This window comes from Lepeophtheirus salmonis, chromosome 8 (assembly GCF_016086655.4).
Source record: "Lepeophtheirus salmonis chromosome 8, UVic_Lsal_1.4, whole genome shotgun sequence".
NCBI lineage: Eukaryota > Metazoa > Arthropoda > Copepoda > Siphonostomatoida > Caligidae > Lepeophtheirus > Lepeophtheirus salmonis.
In genome coordinates, this window is record NC_052138.2 from 13,738,000 (window position 1) to 13,762,966 (window position 24,967).

The window sequence follows — 24,967 nt, forward strand, 5'->3', positions numbered from 1 at the left end:
GGGGAATATATAAAATAAAAAGTTTAGAAAATTGTAAAATTACCAACTTTTACTTCAAAAGTTTGGCATAAAAATGGCAAAAAATAAAAATATGGAGAAGTGAAAACAGTTTTTAAAATTTTCTAATATTTGAGTCCTAGTCCTGTGCATTGTATTTTGTGGTCAGCTGTCGATGTTTCTTTTTCTTTTCTTCTTATCAGTGTTCTTAATGTTAATTGTTGAGATTCCAATTAGCTCTTGCCAAACTGTGAACAATTCCTATCTATTATTAAATAATAGGATAATTAGGAATAATTCACATTGTTGATTTTAAATTATACTCTGGATCCAACAAGAACTTACAATTATCATTATCCAGAAAATCCAAAAGGTTATTGTCTGTCTTTTATGAGTAGACAAGAATGTTTAATCATGTTTTGAATATAATTAAATGTTGTCGGAAAAGTAGTTCAGAGTAAGAAAGTTTAATCTTCAGATTACACATTCCAACCTAAAAAAAGTACACCCGACTTTCATCACTAGTTATGAGTGGGATGTTCTAGTTATATAAATCTTATTATACAATCTTTACACTTTGTAAGTAAATAATAATACTTTGATGGAGCGCAAAAACTAAATGGCAAAACATTAAAAAATTCGTGGCAGAACATTATGGTAGTAACCAGAGGTAGAGATTTTGATCATTCGGCTTTTTTTCTTTTTTTTTTAATATATATAAAGTCAATATTTTTCGATATTTCAACATAGGCTAACTACAATGTATTATGAATTTATTCAGTGCAAAACCATGCTATGTGATTTCAGCAATCTTATGTGTAATGCAGTGTTACAAACATGAACAAAAATTTTGACTATTTTAAACTGACTATTAGCCGCACCAAAGTTTTTTAGTACGATATTTTATGTTTAAAACGCCATCTTGCGTGTAAACCAATTGTGGTTATATAACACAAGATACACATTACTAAAGCCATCTATGGGGGGCAATGGCTATCTTAATAAATGCACCTACTACAATCCAAATAAGATAGCACAGTTTAGGGGTGAATCTAAGATTTTTTGGTCGCAAAAATATATTATTTGGTTAATGCCTTTTATAAAGTTGTTATTTATAGCAAGTATCACTGTTTAAAAACTTCTAATCTAGTAACTAGATTATATTAGTAAAGATAGCAAAACTTGAATATCCTAGCTTCAATATTGGTGAAGATGTCGACACCCAAATATTGAAAGTTTTATGACTCAGTTTAAGTGTTTGTCAAATTTTAGTTAAATTTCTATTTTAAATAAGTGATGGGACGATTAATCAGAATCAGAAAATTGGGTGTTTTTTCTGGAAACAGCATAGGAAAAATAATGTTTAATTTGAGATTCCGATTCTTATTTACTAATTTTCTAAGTGATGAAATGAAATTTTTTCTTTTTACAAGAAAATTTAATGTTTAATTTTTTTTCCAAAAGAGTTAGACATTCTCAAAAAGTTTTATATTAAAAGTTTAATTTTTGAATTTATTTTCCAAAATGTTTAGTTTGATTTGAACAGCTGTGGATTTTGGAAATTTTACCATATAATATAATTTTTCAGCATAGTCATGGATCTTTGAAATTTTGTTTGAATAGTTGTGTATTTTTGAGAAAAAAAATCATAAATTTTGATATTTGAAATTCGTATCGGAATTGGCATGTTTTTTTTCTTCTTTTCAATTGTCCCATCATTAATTTAAATGTTATATTTTATAACTGTTATTGGGGGGACAAATCCTAATTTTGTCAAGTCGTTTCAAATGCAATTGCTGGAAACACTACTGTCTGTTATATCCTTTAAATAGAATAGATTCAAACAGTTTTAAACTTATATGTGTTTGTTGTCTTTAAATTAAAAAAGTCCCAGTCAAAAAGGGGTGGAAGTAAAATTTAACTGTCCCCAGTCTACCCTACATGAAAATCTATATATTTTTTTTATTACAACTTAGATCTTATCTCTTCTTTTTTTTTTTTATCCCTTTCCATTGAGTAAGAATAATAACATTAATAATTTCTTAAGTCTTTAGTGGGTCACGAAACCAAGTAAAGAGGGGGAAAATATGAGATTGCTTACTCCCCTCTAGAATAAATGGCATATACATATGATGGACCAAAAAAATCCCAGATTGGAATATTCACATCGTTTTTAGCAAACAACTTCTTTTTTTAAACTGCTTGAATATATTTATTTTTTCTGTTTCTTGACCGAAATATTCATAAATTGATGTTTTACATGTAAGGTTGTAAATTGTAAGCATTTGTTGGCGTACTAGTTTTGTTGTTGGTTTTTTTTAATCGGTAAAATGGAGTTGCACTCATTAAGTATTATGGTTTTACTCCATCTGACATAAGAATCTTCCTTGAAGTCCATATATCAGGGGGGTCCGCAGGATTATATATATAAATATTTTTTTGGGAGGGGGGTTTGTTTTTTGAAAATTAATTTTTTTGGGGGAAAAAATTGAAAAATTAAATTTTTTAAAGCAATCATTCTTCCATTCTTGAAAAGGGAACAACTAAATATTGAGTAGCTACGTGTGAGTGTGCTCATGATAACGGAGAATAACGATAAGGATTTGGAAGGGAGTTATTTTCTATATTAATTGAGCAAAGTTTGTCTTTTTGTTGATACCTAATTATTTCCGGCAATGCCAGGTAATACCACTAGTACTAAATATGTCCAATTCTTATGCAATATAAGCTTGGGGCCTCAAGGCAGATTAAAAACCACCACCACTGCTTTAAGATCCATTAGTGATCCCTCCTAATTTTCAAATACTTTTTTATGATAGCGGCCATTACATTATAGATGTATAGATTAACTGCAGGCTGTATTCTAGAGTCCATATTTAAATATTATTATACTAGGTGTTGCCATTATTCTTTCAGCCTTGAGGAAAGAACACCTATATAAGTATTGAGTAACTACATGTGAGTATGCTCAATAAGAGAGTATAAAGTGACATAAGTTATAAACTAGGGCCCTTGTTTGATATAAACTAATATACAAATCCTATGTTATACCTTTTTCGAGTTCATAATACGTAGATTCAGCTGCTTTAAATCATACAAGCGTCAACTTATGAAAATGGATTAAAACAGCAGAAAGAAAAACACACTACATCTTTATTTAATTCAAAAAGCGAGACATGATCTTCTATATTCTATAAGGAAAATTTTTATAATTAAAGTAAACTTTATCTATTCGTCGATGCCTAATAACTCCGTGCAATTCCCAGTACTATCACTAGAACTAAATAAATATAAAACTTTTCCTCAAAATTATGTAATTTAATAAGACCAATGAATCTTATTTAGGTTTTTTTGCCTTGTCACGAAAGCCTTTACCAACTTATTCATATTTTATTAATACTGTACTACTGTTCTAAAGGTAAAGAAGTTTTCTACGGAAAATGAGTAATTGAATTACTATATAGGCTCATATTTTTCAAGTACATACACTTATTAAGCACATGCTCACATGTAGTAACTACCTACATATGCCTTTAACATTGTAATATTTTCTTATTATAGAGGAGCAATATCAATATTGAATTCTTTCTTTTTATAGTTCACTATTATAGATCTTCTATGAATATATGTGGTTGCAATGTCTGTACAAATTACAAATTGTATAAACAAACTATACTATGTAGTTGCAAATTCTTCATTTAAAAATAGATTATTTAATTACAACATCACGTATTCTAATTACTACCCATAAATTGATACTATCATTTGATTACCATGTATTTAAACTACATGGTAATTAATTATTTCTGAATAATCCACATGTACCCTTTGAACTTTAGAATGTGCCACAGAATACTTATCTATTAATAATTTTTATTAAAAAAGTAAAAAAATGACAACATATACCTATCGATCATAAATGGAATATTCAGTTATTGAACTGTCCTCATCCCTTGTATTATAAATCCTTCATTTAAAATTATTTATCTCCTTCTTTTGGTTCCAACTTGTACAATTTGCTCATACAAGTTACAAGTTATACAAATTTGCATCTTATACACAATAAAATAATTCTGATTGACGGTTGAAAAAAGGAAAAAAAAAACTAAAGTTTTAATCATCTTCGTTTCAATTTTGTAAATGTTCTACTTTTCAAAGTAAATCTGTTTAAATTTAGAATAATTCAGCTTTCATTTTGTACATAAATAGTAATATTTCATGATTTTTGTATAAAAAGTTTTTTCCTATCATAAGCTATTCTTTCTAAAATACCTTAAATAAAGTAAGATATAGAGGGTTTTGGATTTTAAATCCGAAACAAGTTTAGACCACATATATAGTTGGCAACCTTAAGATCTATGTTAATGAAAGTATGCGCATTAGATTTTACTGATAAAACTGTATATGAAAAATTACAGCATGCTTGAGATGTTTTCTGAATACGAACGCCGTGCAGCCTTCATTGTGTTTTTCTGTGCCGGGAGTACGTCCAAGGACAACAGTAACTCTATAAATAATTATGCTAGAGAGCCTTACCTGATGGAACGGGATTTATTCCGGAAACCCCAACATTTTTAGGGTCCTTTTTTTTGGATAAAGGAAATGTGGTATCATATCTCGCAGGATCTGAACCCATTGGTCTACTATGAGTGGGGTCTTGGAAAGAGAGTCTCATAAACGTTTACGTATATTACTCCTTGCGGGCATTCATACTCGAGACTGAGTTCAATATGGGAAAGGAGCTACATGTCAAGCCTTTGCCAGGTCCAAGGCCAGTTTGGAGGCTGTTATTGAAGCTGGGGGGATTGGCTTGAGTGATTGATTTCACTATTTGACTCTTATATATAAGGGCAAAAGATTTGGGAATTGTCTAATTAATTTTGATAAATAAATTGTAAGACATTTTATCCTTAAATTTTCCGGGTTTTAAATTCCTACCTTTTATGCAAGTTAAAATATTTGATATGTATTGCGTTTGTTTAGACATAAATATTAATATAATCTTCCTAAATATAACAATGTTTGTATTTTGGTAACGTCAAAAGTGAAGAAAGAAAAGTATATGGATATAACTTTTCTCAGAGTTAATCATCTACTTGATAAAAATTGAATCCTTAATGTCCCAGCATCAATTGGTAGTTGGCAAGTTCATTTTGTCTTCCCAATTGTTCAAGGAATCAACTTCCATAACACTAACTATGACACACTTCCTTACCTTTATTATATATTGCAACCTTTCATCCAAAAATCAGTTAATACTATACAATTCTTCTCAACTACGGAATTACTATTAAATAATTATAAGGAATTGTGAAGGAAAAGTCAGTTCAAATACAACCAATCAGCATTGAGAACACTGATTAAGGGGAAAGTATGAAGAAACATCCGCAATTGACGACAAAATACATACCAGACTTTTGTATTGGTGTGGTAACGTCGTGAAGGGACATGAAAAGTCAAAAAATCTACAGCTGACCAATTTTTTTTTATTGTATTACTAAAATTAGAACATAAATTTGATATTTTCCTTGATGTACCTATAGGATTAACTTATTGTAATAAATAACGCTGAGGCGTTGGAATCAATAAGTATAACTATGTTAAACAAACAATGGCAATTGATACAGAAATTATATTATAAGTTGTTATTTGAATAAGTTTAGCCAGGATCAAAAAATCATATAATAAATAATCCTTTATAAAAGGATAAATTACAAATAAATATTTATTGTAGCCTATAAAAGTTATAGACTTAAGAAGGTTTTCAAGTAACAGAGGTTCAACTTATTAGCCAATAAAACATTGTTGTTGTTGTTGCAACCTAAAGAGTGTTTTTTTTATTTTATTATAATGTAGTTATCATTATTCTTTTATTTTGAGGATAGGACAAATAAGTAAAAAATATTACAACAAGTGTGTGTGCTTACACATATTACATAGACTTACAAGAAAATTGATAATCATTTTTTATTCTTTTACATACCGAAAATAATTACAATTTACAACTCTAGTTATATGCACTTACAAATATATATTGGTGCATACTACATATAAGTATAAATATTGTGTTGTTACTTGTCACTCCAGCATTGTTGATGTCGGTCATCTTGGAGCTCCACACAATCAAATATCAGTTGGACAAAATTATTTTTCTTATTACGATTAAGCATAATTGTGAGCAACTTCCCTGTATTTGGATGTCGTAATGGGTCTGACAAGTGAAAGGATTTTTTTTTTTTACAGTCTATTAAAATATACTAAATAAGGCCGCGAAAAGTCCGCTACAGCCGCAAATAATGTTAAGAATAACTAAAACTGAATAAAATCACACTAATATTGATTATAATTTGTACGGATCAAGGAAACATTGTAACTTGTCTACAAATATGATTAAACAATGTAGATTTGAGATTTTTCTGATCAAATTTATAGCCTCTTAAAAAGTTAAAATTCATTTCTAAATGTTGTAAAACGATTGAAAAATAAATTGGTATGCTTTTCAATATGGCAAATATATATTGTGATTCTTGGAGATGGAAAGTAAGAAATGAGTATGTGCTGTTGACATATTGCAGACGATATATAAACTAAACACAGAACTTCATGAGCAACGATGTCTTGCTCATGAAATATAAAAAGAAGTGAAAGCCTTCGTTATGTAGCTTAAACTTTTTGCCAACCAGTTGAAGGAGCAGAACTTTGTTCATTTCTACTTTTTAAAAACACAAACTGCCATCACACAAGAATTGCCAGAAAATTAAAGTTCTAGGCTTCTATTGACATGAGGTATTTATTAGACAATTTATTAATTTCCAATCAATAGAAATTACTGAAATCTACTTAACTCGTCTTTTGCATGTAATATTAAAATAACAAATGGTAAACAGCAGCTACAATTAATTGATTTACATGCTGATAAATCTTTGAAAAAAATGAGTAAAAACAAATCACTGATACAATTTTATGATATCTCGTAACTGGGATAAATTTAAGAACCTCAAAAACTTTACAAAAAAATACTTGTGATATTTGTATCAACGTTCATTTGCAAGCATACTTTTTCAATATTCAAAATGGACAAATCAAAGAATAGTTCACTGATCACAAGTACAAATATTCATTTGCCCATCCCTGATCTAGCTTTAGCTTATATCTGACTCTAATATAAAATAAAATTATTTTATTATATCGTTATAAAATCTTCTTTACTTAGTTTAGACAATAAATTAAGTTATACATTTGCAGGGATAAAATGATTTTCCCTAATTTTCTCGTTCCTCTATCTATCCAAAACAAAATTTATTCTATAAAATTTCATTTTTTCGTTGGAATTTTCAATACCTATTAATTTGATTTGACTTAAATATTAAGTTTTCCTTTGGGATTAAGTATTACTTGAAAAATGTGTTCAGCCTTTTTTTTTCTTTCAGTTTATAGCAATTTCATGAAGTTTCTTCAATATTTTTGAAAATTTGAACAGTATTTTTATTTTCCGAACCTGTTGTCAATATTATTTAATGTTTGAAGATAGAACATCTAAGTATAAGGTAATAACTAGTACGTGTGTTCATGAAAGATGATGAGTAACAATGGGAGTTTTCTTGGGAATTATAAGTATAAGTTATTGTAGTACTCGAAGTAGAATGGATTATCGAGATAAAAGTAATTCCAGCCTATATGACCTTGCTATATACGAAGTGGGTTTTTTGTTTATTTCCTTCCTTTCACAATTGCTTGCAACTGATATAATAAAACGTCATTACAGCTAAGCTACTGTCCTCCAAAACATTCATCAAATTGTTGGGGTGACCCCATTAATTTTCTGTTTGTTTTATTTTTACATAGCGGCAGTATATCTGCATGAGAACGTATTGTATAATTATTTTTTTGGCAAATTTTCTATGCATGATAAATGAGATATCGCAGTTTGTAATTATTATTCCTGGTTACTTACAATTTCAATGTTAAATAAGTTCATATTTATAGCCTTTTTGAGGGTCAAATGACTAACACGGTTTATTCATAAGCACACACACTCGTATTGAAACCTTATACATCGATGTTACCTCCTCAAGAACGAATGATAAGAGCATAGAAAATTATAAAAAGCTATTTAGGCTGCGAGCAACTACACAAAACTCTTATTCTAAAAAATACTCCGGATTTAGAATCCTGACTATTTCTTACTTTGTGCAAGATTTATTTACCTTTTTTGGAGAAAGAGTTTAGAGATACAATGAAAATCATATGTCGATAAATGATTCAACTTATTAGCTACATTCATCATTGCAAGTATTGAAGACACAGGATATGATGATAAATCAAGTAATAACAAAAGATCACAGGATATTAAAAGAAAATGCAATTTAAGTGCACTTATGTAGGTACATGAAATGAAAAAAATATATTCATATATAGTCAAAATTATAGAAACTATTATGTTACACAAAAAGTTTTTTCTTTTTCAAATATACATATGTAACAACTAAAAAAGTATTTTCAATTGGTTTTAAAGCATAATATGTACATATACATGTATTATGATGCATGAGTTATGTGACTCTTTTTTCGTAAAAGTATAGCCTTGATTTATTAAACATTAATAAATCATTGTTTATTTATCACTGACGTCAGAATCAGTTCGTTACATGTATTTATATGAGACAATTTTTGTTTGTAGAGTCGATGCACCTGATAATGAGAGTGGGGTGATGTTTGTGTTATTCCGTCTCGGTGTTGTTAGGGTAATCATGCGTCAAGAATGGTACTATACATACTTAATTGGTATTAGAGGCTCGTACTTGTAGAGGCATTGCTTCATAAGAGTAAATGAAATAGTGTTTTTCCATACTACCAAATAAGTTGTTGGTGTAAATCCTATGCATTGTTTAGGCAGCGAGTTTTTTTGTTATTGGCAGCCTAAACAATGTTTTTTTTTTTTTTTTTTTTTTCATTTTCTAAAGCCTTTATTATTATTATATCATTCTGAAGGCGACACCATCTCATTATAGAGTGTAATTACGATTAATGTTTCTTTTAGTTCTTATTTATTCGATCCAGTACAGTCTCAGGAATTATAATTAAGACAGTCGTTCCTTTGGACTGATAGTTCTAGAACTGATTGAAAACAGAAGAAATAAATTTGAGTGACGTTATTAAGGACCGAACTTTATAAGTTCTAATGAATGATATGCAGGACTGAAATGTAGTCTTCAATACTAAATATGGACCAACAGAAAACTAACAACGAGTTTGTGTGTTCATGAATGACAAATAGTTACGCTGGGGAATTATAAGTGTAAGTCCTTCTTGGACTCAGAGTAGAATTGAGGATCGAAAATGAAGTAACTCCTGTATACGTACATGGTAGTTCATATACACTGGAAAAATATTTTAAGTCTAACAAATAGCGAACTAGATATGATGGAACCATAATTTGTTTATTATTTAGAAGCTACATTTATTGACATTTCATTATTTATAATGAGATTCACATCTCTTTATATCCTCGACTACTTGTTGCTACAATATTTTTAATTTTGAGTTACGACAATTTGGACCTCAGCCCCAGATTTCTATGCCGTACATTTTTATACAAACAAAATATTCGAAATACTTCATTGGATGCACCACAAATTCCTACTCAACGTTTGATTTGCTATAAGCCATGCTAAATCTCCAACATTTAATGTTAATATTTAAAACCAGAAAAATTCAAATATACATATAGGATACAAATTTGTAGAACAACCTTATTTATAAGTGAAAATGAATTTTCCAAGCTTAATTCACCTATATGTAAATATTTAAGTTACAACAATTTGGCCCTAACTCTATGAAATTTAATTTGTTAAATTTCTGTTGGTAAACAAATGCTATAGATTGAAGATTTACTTACTTGTTAGAGGACGATTTATCACAATCTGAAAATTAGGTTCTTTTTCTGGAATTGGCTATTCCGATTCTTATTCACTACGTATACGTATTACTGACATTTAGCTATTAAGTACTTTTTTTTAAGTAATGAAAAAAAAAACGAGATATATCCGTCCAGATATAGGAAAAGACTATTTAAATTTATGAGTTCAGTCTGATTTGTATATATATAAAATAGAATTTGTGTCTTCTGGGTGTGTATGCGTACTTTATGCGTGCTTAAACCGTTGAACATAGGAGGATGAAATTTTGCATGTGTGCCTCTCTCGAACTTAGTCAGACTAAGACAGGGGTATCTATTTTTGCAGATCATATAAGGGGAGCTTATGCTATAACAAAAAGAAAGAAACCGTTTTTTTAGATCAAGGAGACTAAGTAGGGGTTGAGTTATCAATCAAAAAGGGATTGGCGTCTTAAAAAAAACAATTGTACAAATAACTACGTTTTCTAAATTAATTCAAAATCTAAAAAGTTAATGGGAAAAAAAGAAATCAGAGAAAATTGCGATTTCATTTTTTTCAGGTACAAAAAATGAACTTCCAATAAAATATTGGATTCGTAAATAAAATAAAGTGATGAAATATTTGTCATTTTCAGAATAATTTTTCTCAATTTTGATCATTTTTTGTCTCTTTTTTTCATCAAACGTCAGTTTTCAATTTTTAAAAAGAAATGGCACAAAAAATTTTAGACTCTAACAATTTATTGATGTATTTTCAATTTATCGAACATTTTATTAAAAAGGTCCAAAAGATGTTATTGTAAAATACCTGCAATTGAATTGTGAAGTTCAATATATAATCTTCCCACGCTCTCCAGACAATTAATGATAGTTATTGAAAAAAAATGCCAAGTTAAAAATCAAGACAAAGTACTTTCATATTGCGGAATAATAAAGTTTAAAGTCGCATGTCCAATTTTTTTAAAACTTCCCAAAACACTAGATAAATAAAAAATTCATATTCCATTATAATTTTAATTTGATCCATTATACTTTATTTGTAATTTTGAGGGCTACTTCTTTTCCAGCAAATGGTGTGATTAAACAAAGGAACGGAATGAATAAAAAATTAAACTGGGTGAAAGATAAATAATTTATCTACATTAAATATATATGTCGTCAAATTAATTTCCCCAATTTAAGTAATAAATATCCAGCACAGGGACCAAAACATTTCTAGACTTTTGCGCAAGCCTTCTGCAAGATTTTTCCTCTCCGTAAATTAGCATTTTTTAACATACCTATATGTAATATAAAATTTAGTCAATTTCCTGATCCATCCTTATTACCATAGCAAGAGAATTGAAATTGTCAGGAACCTTTGTGACAACAACGAACCATTCATATCTATATATTATAATTATAAGTATAATAGAATAATTCTGTATGTATAATTTTTTTCTGAATGATTTTTCAATTATTTTGACCATTGTCAATGTGATGTCCAGCTCCCTCCTCGGCTCAGATCATGATTTCAAAAAATGCTCGAACACTGAGAAGAAACAAACTGAATGTGAAAAAAAAATTAGCCCTTATTTTCAGAAGCAACAGAATATTCTAAACACTCAAGAAAAAATATTTACACTGTATAAATTTCCCCTCACGTCATACTTTTTGAGATATTTGGATAAATTATCACCTTTGACTATCATGAAAGAAGATAAAGGGTCTCATTTTGTGGAGGAAGTTGTTAGTTTGTATCTTATATAGTATTTGAAGAGGGGACTGAGGGATGAGGCCGGAGGAGATCACATCTCATTATGTAACGTATTACAACTTTTTCTTGTATCGACCATGAATCTAGATAATCTCATTATTTTCTACCTTCAGCTATATTTTAAAGGATCCAAGAACATTCACTTGTAAATAAACAAAATATATAGACGAAGATCCCTCAAGTCCAATGGGAAAGGAAAAACAAATCTCCGAGTCCCTCTGAGTACTCCATAAGAGACAGACTCACAACTTCGTCAACATAATGAAACCTTTCATTCACTTTCAGGATCCTCAAAAGTGCAAATTGTCCGAATAAAAGAGTTTCCTCTCCTTCTATTCCAAAAATGCAGGTAGTTGTCATCATCTTAAATCACCATTTAAAATCTCAATAATGACTAAAACCAAAAACTAACATACGTTATAGGTTTAGTGACAATTTGTTTACACGGTTTTTTTTTTGTTGTTGTGTATAATTGATAAGTATGGAACAGAGCAAAAGAGATGTCGTTATTACTCTCTTCCTCGTGGGCCATGAAGCAAAGGGCATTACAAAGCTCCTAAATTCCCATAATCCAGCTGTTTATCGTATTATAGGCAGATTTCAACAATCTGGCAATTTTTCAAAGAAGAAACATAAGCCCTTGGAAAGATAAGAAACGCACTCAACAATTCTTGGCTGGTTTCAGAGGATCGGTAACAACATTCCCTGGTTCTCCAATGAATAAGTTGGCAAAAGATCATCATGTGAGTAAAGCAAGCATCTATCAAGCTCTTTCTAATTATTCTACCTCCCCACTTATCGCCTAAAGTATTGTCATCTACTCATTGATCTAATGAAGGGCAAAAGAGTGATCCATGGGAAGATACTTTTTTCCTTTCTAAAATCCATAGACGTTACCTTCTTATTTAACACCCAAAATGGCTAGGTTATATATCTTTATTGGTTTAGTGTTGGGCTAAGAATCAACCAAGATGTTTAAAAGTTTTACAAAAAGTCATTGACCAAAATGGAGGTCACAGTAAATACAAGTGTTTTGTCTATATCTCTATATCAAATTTTATAAAAACATCTTATTCGTTTTAACCCTTATAAAAATACATTATAAGGGTTATTCTCCGAGAACAATTTATCTTAAATAGTCTGTATTTTCTTCGCTTAGCAAAAAAAATCCATATTATTAAAAGGTTATAAAGATTGGATTTCAATTTAACGCTGTAGCTGTCTCAAATTTCGAAATGGAAGGATAAAGTATGACGTGCGGGCAAACATATTCAGTGTAAAAAAAATAATTTTGAATTTGCTACCAAATTATGTGTACACAAACTCTTAATATCATTATAAAACATTATTTATTCTTATAATTTTGTGTAATTCCTTCATTTTTTTTCCAAGTCATACCCACACATCAAGTATTAAACAAAAAGTAAGACATATAACAAAAAGAAAAAAAAAGAACTATATTGTACCTCAGGGAAAGATGGATGTAAGATATGATATGTACACGTTTTTGCGTTTGTGTAGTATTCATACTGGTATAATATTTTTTTATGATTAGAGTCTTGTTTTAATTTGTATATGAATGTACAAGCATTTTAGCTTCACTGTACATATACAATGTGGGCTGTAACATTTTGAAAACACAACGTTAGACATGTATACCAGGCAACTCCCTCCCTCTTTTTCCCGAGTTTTTATGGATTTTAAATTTAATTACAAATATAATAACAAAAATTATCAAAATCATGAAACGAACATCAAAAGAAAACAAATATTTATGTATTAAAATACACGTGTCCCGTCAACACAAAAGACAGCTAGAATTTGTTTCTTAAAATTGAGTGTGGATTACATTTGTACTCTTATAGGAGTTAAGAAGGTTTTATTTTAAAGGTCTATATAGGGTGTTAAGATCGAATGGATGCTTGTGTGCGCGAGTGGTTTTGTTATGATGCAGCCGTCTGATGGCTTCTATTTTTTCCCCCTGCAGAAACGTTGTTGTATCAACAAACTTTGTCGAAGTTTTGGGCATCATAGCGATAGCTGCTACAATTCAATAAAGGATATTGAATTTACAGAGGAGGAACGGCATTCTACCGTGATGTTGTCCATAACAACATGGAGATTTCAAAATGGGAGCTCTCAAATGTAATGCTGGAGATCTAGCAAGGGTCTAGCACCAAGATTCACCACCTTGTCATGTATCAGACCGGTAGATGAACTGGTGGAGTGAGGACTGCTATGACTTCATTGGGAAGAATAGAATTCACCCTACAGTTCGGATCTGAATGCAATGGATTATTTTGTCTGGGACTACGTTGAATCTGAAACAAATGGAACATATCGATCAATCAAGGACTCTCTAATTGTCTCTATCATAAAGACAATGACCAACATGCTAAGGAGCTACCTCGTCAAAACACCTGGTCTTCCTTCCGAGCCCGGATCCACACTGTAATTGATGCTGGAGGCAGAAACACCAAATGTTCTCGGTTTCAACATTGATAAATACAATTTAAGCAAATTTTCAAGTATATCCTCCCAAAAATATGGCCTCAGTGGCAATTTAAAGATGTTTGAATAGTGAACCAATTAGATCTTAACGCACTCTAAGTTTCTTGAATCGAATAAAAATCCAACACTATTGCTGAAATTCCTGTGTGTAATCCAAGTAATTTCAATGAAAAGCCTGTAATTGACGCAATATGTCGTGCATCAAAATGAAGTAAAAGAATACATTTTTGATTTTGTTCTTTTCTTGATTTTTGTTCAAGGTTGTTTCTATATTGACGCAATACATTGTATTCTTCAACATTTCGTTTATTTCTAAAAACAAATTATTCTGATCACTTCTTTGGATACACTGCAAATTGTACATTAATTAAAAATAAAAACATTTCCACAAAGATATTGTTAAAATTGATATATTTTCAATGAAATATTGGGTTGTACCGTAAATATGAATTATAAACGGGATTTTCTTCTTTTCTTGATTTTTGATCTTGACGCACCAAACATTATATAGGTTTAATGCATGAGTAATTGTTTTATAAAGGATCCGAAGAGATTTCATAAATTACTGTAGAATAGACCAGGTAGGGATTCAATACTTTTTGTGTTAGGCACTGGTTTGACTTAGACTAGTTACATTTTTACACAACTTTCATGGATATATTTAAAAAAATTCAAGGGAAGTAGCTTTTTAACAAATTCTATTGGAATGCGACTCGTCAAATATTGTACCTTTCCCTGTAAAGCAATATCGCCAGCCCTTTTTCCTTTTGCTTTCCTCAAAAATGTTGTTTTTCAAATCGCTTCACTCATCCCAATCTGTAACAAACTTTGCATCTTCCATGAAATCAAATCATTTAATTTAATTCAACCATGGAAAATTCTACAAATCAAAGAAGAAATATATAATGTGTCACTTGAAATAATGATAAACTAAGGTAGTCTGTGGTGGTGCCTCGTAATTTTTCCTTTAAGTATTTTGTCTCTGGACATTTCGCCTTAAACCCATTTTTCCTCAGGGATATTTCGCCTTGATATATAAATAAATGAGGTTTATTAGTCGTTAGTGTTTATTTTTGCTTAAAATTGATGCTCCTTTAGAATTTTCTAAATCAAAGTAATGTAAAATGTATTACTATAAAATGCATTAAATGTTTCTTTATTATCCGAATAATTATGAAATTACACGTTTGCCTAATATTATACGTATTTTTCAAACCATGAGTATTTTCCAATATGAATAATCCGTTATATCTATGTAGTGTGAGTAGCTCTTCTATTTGAATCGTTGTCGTGTTTTTTTGTTTTTTTAATCAAAAACATTTTATTAACTATGTTGTCTTTGATTTGAATTTATTACATGGCGAAATTTTGATAGTATGTATACATAAAAATTTAGAGCATACTCCCTCATTTTTCTGACAGAAAGCAATCATTTAATATTTAAACATTACATAGTTTGATTAAAAAAATTCATTAATTTCAACCAAAAAATGCAATAAAAATGTACATCTTATTTATTTGTATATTAAGGAGAAATATCCTTGAGGCAAAATGTTCGAAGGCGGAATAGTTTAAACAAACGTTAGAGATAGGAAAAAAATGTGTGCTACTATATATAATCTATTTGACAAAGTATTGCTCGAAATCAGAAAGCCCCATATTAGACATTTTGTATCCCAACCAACTTTTAGTACAAAATAATGATTATATGATAATAATAATTTGTAAGCCATTGAACAATATTTGTACATATGTACATACATGGTCTTTTCGGAAGGGAAGGGGACATTATTTATATTATTAAATAAAGAGACATGCACAATTAGAGGTTTATATCAAAATTATATTAGTTTAACAAAAATATTTTAATACCCTCACAATTTGAAGAATGTTTTGGAGGAGAGAAGCTTAGCTGTGATGATGTGTCATTAGATCAGTTATAATCAGATGTGACGAAGAAGGAAGGGGACAAAAAATGTAAAAAGGACATTTTTGATTCTAAAATTCTACTCATAGTCCAACCAGGACTTACAATTATAAATGTGCAACAGATCCTCAAGGTTACTCTTCGTCTTTTATGAGCACATAAAAATGTTCAATGACGGCTTGAATATAGTTGAAAATTAAGTTCACTCCTCAACCATTCAATACTTACGGCAAGAGGTTAAGAAAAGAAAATTAATTCTTCGATTTCCCAACTCCAAAAAAGGGGCAATCAAAAAAAATGCACCCGATTTTCATTACTTCTAAATATATTACTGCCTTTGTATTTTGATATTAATTTAGAAATTTGTAAAATAAAATAAATATTTTTTTATAGTCTTGAATCGGATAAAAAAAAATTGGGGAAACTCTGCATATATTTATTAATGGATCAACTTTATTTATTAGTGGACAAATTGCAACTTTGTCTTGTCCTTGGATTAAAATGGTGTGTCATGGATTGCTTTTATCTCGAGGAGAATGAAAATTGCCTTTATAATACGTTATAATTTTTTTTTGTGGACTACAAATAAATTCTTTAAAAATTATTATTTTACAACATCTACGTGCTTTAGTGCTATTTTCTACCTTTAAGAATATGATTTTTTATTTATATATATTTTAGAGACTTTTACAATAATTAATGCTGATCACATTAGTGATCAGACATAATGAATAACCTGAATGAAGAAATTAAAAAATAAATTTGTATATAAATAAAAAACTGTTTTTATCATCTATGATCATAATTTTTAAATTTCATTGATCATGAAATTTTGCAGTTTTGGGATCATTTTTACATCGTGATTGATCCTCCAAAGGATGTGGTTTGGATTATGTATTATGCTGGGTAAAAATTTGAAGTAGGTTTCACTCACAAAAGAAATTTTACGACGGGGATTGGTATTATTGCCAATTCTATGAACATTTTGATCACTATTTGGAACTAATCATCCTCATCTTTGAAGGATCTTAATAAAAGATAAATGCATAAAATGTGGTTTTAAGGTACATTTTTGTCTAGATTCAAAGAATATTTTAATAGTTTATGTATCTTTTTCGAATCGGAAAAATTAATTTGTAAGTACATCAAATTGACGAAAAATAAACCTTTTATTTTTGAAATCTATATAATAGATTTATCATGTTTAATCAGAATGGTAAAAATCATAGTTTGTTGTAAAGTTGAGACTTAAAAAATTCTCTTTGAAAGAGGGCCTTAAAAATATTAATATATGTGGGTGGTCTGAAAAGTTTTCGACCTAACAAAGACAAATGACTTATATTGTGAATTTTTATATTTATTTTTGAACATGGTCTCATTGTAATTCTACACACTTCTCCAAGCAATATTACCATATCGTCTACCCGTCCAAATAGAACTCTGCGTTTTTCTCTGCAAAATAATTGTTCACGAAGGTGCTAGCCTCTTCATTAGACAAAAATCTTTACAGTCCACTGTTTGGACTGTATTTTTTTCTGGCGTTTAATGGTGTATCCATGTTTCATTTACAGAAATTAGTCTGCGAAAAAACTCAGATTTATTGCACCGAAACTGCACCAACAGGTTGATACTCGATTTTGTCCATCTTCACAAAAACACACAAACTACACCTTATAAATGAAATTGATATCAATATGATTGAAATGAGTAATTTATGCATTATATACATAAAGTAAACTGAAGGACTCTTATCAATGAAATAGTTTTATTAATGTAAGAGACGAAGCTGATTTGACTTAAGGAGAAAAGGACTCAAAAAATTTCAATGAAGGGGAGTAGATGGAGAATGATAACTCTTTCTGTTCTTCACTGGGTATTTCAGTCGATTATTCAGTCTTTTTATTGAACTCCTCAGTTCCTATAGAAGTATATGATGATTTTGTAGAAGACATGGAGGAATTAAAGTATTCTTGAGCATAGTGGCAATGATTTACGAGGTCAACAGTCACTATCACATACCTTGTTGCTCAGGGGGGATCTACACAATGGGCAATCCTTTCATTAAAGGACATGAGATCCACCGAGTAAGGCACAAAAAAATGATGTCTCTTGAACAGAACCTGAAGAGAGGATCAGAAGGCTAGGATATTCAAATAAAAAAATATGAACTTTAGGAACCATGGGTAAATGTATATCCTATTAATTAAGACACTTCACTAATAATAGTTATTAACAGATGGACTGAAAAGTCCTGAGCTTCTCACATAGATGGCACTATTTTTATTATTTTTTTTTAATTAATCCCATTTCCAGTTAGTATGAACCTTTAAAAGACAGCTGCCAAAATTTCATGACAATTTGTTCTTTAGTCTGTGAATTATTGTACTAAGTGTGACGCTAATTGTGTTATTTACAAAACAATTAATAATGACCAAAATTTCAACCAACTTCAATTGATATCCTTTTGAACAAATAAATATAATTTTTTCAGAAATAATTATAAATATATTTAATTGCAATATTTAATAACGCTCAATTTATTATTTTTACCAAAAAAGAAAAAAAATGCGTTAATTTCAAGTATATGGACAGTAATCAAGTAAATACTCAGTTCTTTCTTTAAAAATGTAAATTTTCAAAACTTTAGGGCCGTTCAACTACCTCTAAATACTTTTCAAAACTGTCCAAACTTTTCTCAATTGCTTTTTTGTACAATTAGGAATTATTTTTTTAACTAAGCCATTTACTTTTCCAAAAAACTGAAATTATGGTCGCTCTAATGCCTAGCTTTATGGATATGTATCAAGATATTAGAACACATGCAAATTGAAATTTGTTGTCTTGTATTATTTCCCAATGATTTCTTCAAAAATATCAAAGCGACAGAAGGCAAAAAAAGTCTTGTTGTAGTGTAATTAGTTTTATTTTTGAAGGATAAGTTAAGATATCCCAATGTAAATCTCCTCGTGCTAACTTTAAATTCAGTTGGGCAGAGTCTAGGAGAACCGGATGATTCCGTGCACTTACACAATCTTTATATGATAGAAAATTAATTTACAATCAAATTTTAAAAAATTAGATCGATATGAAATTTGACTACCATTAATCATTATAAATATTTTTCCACATTATTTTTTTACAAGTGGTAAAAGTGTACAAATTCACCCAAACAATCCTGTGATAGCACCCATAAAAATTCCCAAAAAATTTAATTTTGACACAAAATGGGCTTTTTCTAAAACATTACCATAATGAAATGTTCGAACGTTTTATGAATCCTATTACGAATCAGATTTTTTTTGAACAAATTCCAACGCATAAACAAATACAAATCTAAAACTTCACTAGACTGTGATACCTTTATTAAAAGTAAAGAATAGTTTAACTTTTCTAAAACAGGATTTTGCAAATTTGGATATTTGGGGGACTACATCTTCTCCAGCCACCCTCTGCGTACGCCTCTGTTCTGTGTTTCTTTTCTTTAGAAATAACGTTATTGCATTAACTTTTTCATTTAATGGTGATGGTAAAGGTCTATCACTAACATTTCATCCAAGAAAGTCAATATACTGTAATATATCATAATTAAATGGATGTATTCCCAATCCACACTTTATATTAGACGAAAAACACAAATTACACTATGCATCAAAGTCAGGTTTTTGAGCGTGGATATCAAACATATTTAAATTGAGGTTAATCTTTCTACATCTAAAATATAAATTACTTATTACGATAAGTAAAATAGTCGACTTAATTTTAGTTAATTTTGAAACATTTTCACGCAACATTTATTTAAATTAAATATTATATAAGAAAAATAAAAGTTAAACTAATAAAATCAATCAAAATCGAAGTTTTTTTTTGTTTTTGACAGCAAATCCTTTGAAGTTATAATATTAGGTTTATTCTTTAGTTTTAGCGATAATATAATGCAATTTAAAAGTAAAAAATTTTAAAAAAACCTTCCATATTATGTGATCCTTTATTTTATTGGATTTTTGTGTGATTAGACACATTTTTTAAGAATAGGCACAAGTACACTAAAAAATATATATTATCCGCAAGGGGTGTGACTCACTGTCGCTTGGGCTATAATATAAGTATGGATTGCTTAAGGGGCTAGTATCACTTAAGATTACGTAAATTGTTATTTGGCACCGATGTAATATTTGGCTATTAATAAATCCTAATTAATAATTTCTAAGGTATAATAAAGATTTATAGTTTATAGTATTAACATCAAATTTATATTAATATTAATTAATAATATTTTATCTTTACTCATATTTGTAAGTTATAAGTTAGTTATTAATTATAAATATAAGCTATACATATGACATCGCCTTCTGTTGAGACTGGGTGCTCCAGAGAAGGATAATTTCGATTCCCTTCAAATGAAGGTACATGTCTTAAATGGCTGATTGTTATTAGACAAAAATACTAATGGTTCACTCTGGGGGTCATCACCATACTCTGTATTACGTGAAAAGCACTTCCAGCCAAAAGATTTCCGATTGCCAAGGCAGACTAGACTCTAACTTCTGTGGAAGGAAAAGTATATAGGCATTTGAAATGAGATTAAGTTCCATCTCTTTTTCCTTGGTCACAAGTAAGTAAAAATCCAGTTGAGGGGAAATTTTTGTTTGATCAACATTCAAAATGGGGGAACTTAAAGGTCTTTAAATCTTTCTAGTAAATTTTAATTTATAAACACATACTTTTTATAGAATGGTAACATAATTAATATCGATGAAAACAGAATGATCATGACTCCTAATCTAATCAATACTTGGATGTGTTAGTGGAGGACTTTCAGACTGATAATACCAACGAGGATATTTTAACTCCAACACAGGACGAAGTTTACCAATCAGATCCGGTGACCACAAAGGATCAATATGTTCAAACTACCTGTACTAAAGAAGAACTCCTTTGAACTATGTTCTCGATTCAAAACTTTGTTAATAATCCATCAGATAGATGAATACAATACTATATATCCAGAATATTCTATAGAAGGATTCTAAAGTTGCATTTTAAATCAGCATCTTTGATTTGGTAAATGAAAAATGGTATAACTCATTTTTTCTTATATAACAATACTCATATTTTTTAAGAGGAATATTCATCCATTTTTAAAATATTCATTACCTATCCTATAGACTGGTATAAATTTGACTGTAAACAATTCAATTTATTTCAGCAATCGCCTACTAAACTGGACTATCTAACTATAGTCACTTCAATTGATACTAAAACAAGGATGATATTGAGAATGGCATTATGTTTAAAATGCACCGTACATCAGTTGGAAAGGTCTTTAGAACATGGTTGAACTTTATGTACTATCAATTTAAAGAAATTGATCTGTTCTTGCCCAATGACATCATAGAACTCTACATGCCGGAAGACTTTAATTCGATATTCCTAAATACAAGAATGGATCCTGTATGTCACTGAGGTCAAAATCAACAAATGAAGTAATGTTGCAGATCAAAGAGCAACCTGGAGTTCCTACAAATATCATCTGCGTATGGTGGCTCCTGTAGTGATCTCCAAAAAAATACTTCAGGAGATGCAATCATGGTAGATAGAGGGGTTATGGTATTATGGATTATGTACTTATTTTCCAAACAAAATGTTAGTGAATACTCCAACTTCCATGAGAGGGATTAATCAACTTCCGGGAGCAACAGTCATGAATGACAGTAAAATTGCTTCTTTTAAATAATATATGTTGAGAGGATCATTGGACTGGCCAAGACCTATAAAATCCTTCAAGGGGAACTCTACCGCCATAAAACTCCCTCGGCAGGACGTTTTATTTATGTATGTTTCATTTTTTTTAACATAAGAAAAACATTGTATCTCAAAGTGGCAAAAAAAAAAAGTTATGTAAAAAATTTCAATTATTTTAATTTTTCGAAAATAATTTCAAAAATCCACATCTATTCACAAAAAATAAAAACTTTTAGAATTTTTTTTTTAAATTCACAGTTTATCTTTACACTTTTCCAATTTTTTTTTTTTTTGAAAAAAAATTAATAATCAACTACTCTTCTCACAAAATGATTTTTTTTTGAAAATTTCGAAAATTTATAGCTGTTCACACAAAAATTTTCTTATTTAAAAAAAGTTTCAAAAATAAAATATTAAATTTTGGATTTATTTTTTAAATCTATAGCTATCCACGGAAAATTAAATTTTTTGGGAAAAAAATGAAAAATTAACTTTTTTTAAAAGAAAAAGTTAACTTATTGGGATATTGGGTCTAGTCACTCCCTGCAGACGGTTTTTAAATTTGGTAGTTAATGGTCATTTAATTGGTTTAAATTCATAAGATTTTCTAAATTTTATAAGCATGAAGCCTCTAAAAACCTTTAAATGTTAAATTATAATATATAATTGTACGTATATGAACTAATTAAACTTAATTTAACTTATCATATCTCCCAAGCCCAAAGACTTTAATATTTTTTTTCTAAGGTAAAATATTAATTTTACTTTGTTCTGATGGAAGTTTTATCAAAATCGAAGGACATAATGCTTGAGATATTTAAGCTCAAGTATTATAGTCAAGCTCAACTATTTTTTTTTTTAACCCTTAAGAAATTGTTTTATGAGTATCTCATAATAAGTATTATGAGATATCAAAGTATGAATTATAAGCATCCATCAGATATCTGGTTTACAAATACAATACAAAGTGCATGGGTATTTTATGTTATTTTTGATCAAACTTGATTAAATTACAGATTTAAAATTTTATTCTTATGTTTCCCAGTGGTAAGTTGTTTGAATGACTAAATTTTATTCAAATCGGATGATATGGCGAATTTCTTCCTTTGAGCCGTAAATACTTTACACACGATAATTCACGACTGACCCGGTGAAGCGCAATACCGTCCAAAAAGGGTTTGTATTATATACTCATCCCTTTACAACACTTAATCGTATGATCCAATTTGACCAGTTATTAACAAAAAATACTTAGTTAAAAAAAGGTGAGAGAATCACGAAATCATTTTTTCCCCAACCTAATACTACAAAAATAAAAATGGATTTAATCTTGGATATTCATTCCAAATGAGTATGTACAACAGTATCTATTTTCGTGTTGTAAAGGAAATAGAGCATGTATTTGACACTATTAACGATAAGAAAATACATACACACAGTAAGTGGGCAGAATAAACGAATTATTTAAACTGTTTCATTATGGACAAAAAATACTGCAACATTGAGGATGAAAAAAAAAAAAAAGAGTCAAGAAATGAATGGATAAAAACTCTGAGTCTGCCTCAACCCGTAAAATATGATGAACAATATTTTTTTCTCTCCCCAGGCTTGTATACAAAACATGATAAGTATCATACGACGTTAAGAAGTAATCCAGAGGGTTTGAGGTGTCCCCTGGAAGGTAGTGTTTTAGGTTACTTTACAACATACCAAGATTAAATTCATTACCGGTCTAAAGACTATATTACTTTTAGCACTCTCCTATTAGAGTTTTTTAAAAGAAAAAAATGATTCTCCGATGATATGCACCAACTTTTTAGAGCATTAACAATTAAGTGGCCAAATTTAAGTGTCATTATAAATTAATGATCCATAAGTGCAAATTCTAATACACTCGTATGTACACAAAATATAATATATTCAGTTAGAATCACTTTATTTTTTTAAATTTAAATAACAAACTTTTGCTCAGTCACTATAGAACATATTTACAGACATCACATTTTGCATCTTAAACCAAAGTGACACCATTATGGAAGTTATATTTTATTTTATATATACAGGGTTTGGAAGCAAAACGTGGACTGAATGACTGATTTGAAAAAATGTCAATAATTTTATTTTTTTATAAATAATTTTGTAATTTTTTTTAACAAAACTTTGAGACACGACTTTTGTGAACATGTTCACTCAATATGGCCGCCCTCAGCAGCAATCACAGCCTCCACACGGTTGCGGAAAGTCTTGCAGGAATTGATGATGAACTTCTCGGACAAGTTGTTCCACTCCTTTACAATGGCGGCCTTCGGGGAATCCACGTTCGGTAGAGATATATGTTAGTCTTCCTCTCTAAAGTGTCCCACACAGCAAAGTTAAACAGTTTCAAATGCAGCGAATATGATGCCCACATGTCCTCGTGCCAAAAATCAGCTATGTTGTCGACGCAGAACTTCTGGCATTTGGCCGATGTGTGTGAGGCTGCATCATCTTGGGTCCACAGATAGTTGTTCTCAGGGTAGGTGGCATTGATCCATGGCAGTATAATGAACCTTAACACATTGTAGTAGCCCTCCTGGCCGATTTTCTCCCCAGCCTTAAAAAAGGAGGGAGGCATCTTCTTGCTGTCGGACGCCACGATCCCCAGGACCATTGTTTGGGTCTGATGCTGTGTACAGAACATCCCTTGACTTACTCTGGTATCCCCCAAGCCAACAGTCGTTGCGACGGTTGTAGACCTGGTCCACGGTGAAAATCTTCTCGTTGGAGAAATTGTTTACTGTGGATCTATTTGCCTTGATCCACGCACGAACTTTCTTGCCCCACTGCAGTCTCCTTTCCTACAGAGTGTCCATCAACAGGTGGCGTGGGGTCCTTGTGTAAGAAGACAACCCCAAGTCCTCCTTCAAATCCCTCCTGATTGTCCCCTCGTCCACGTCAAACTCGTTAGAGAGGCGATTGATGGATTTTGTGGGGGTTCTCCTTGATCTTCTTCTTCAGGTCACCCAGAAACTCAGAATCCCTTTTCAAGTTTTGTCCCCCATTTCCTTCTTTCCTTGAGAGTTATTTTCCATCCATTTTCATATATGAAGCACTTCACAATGTCCATAATCTCTGCCACCTCAATTTTGCCATTCAG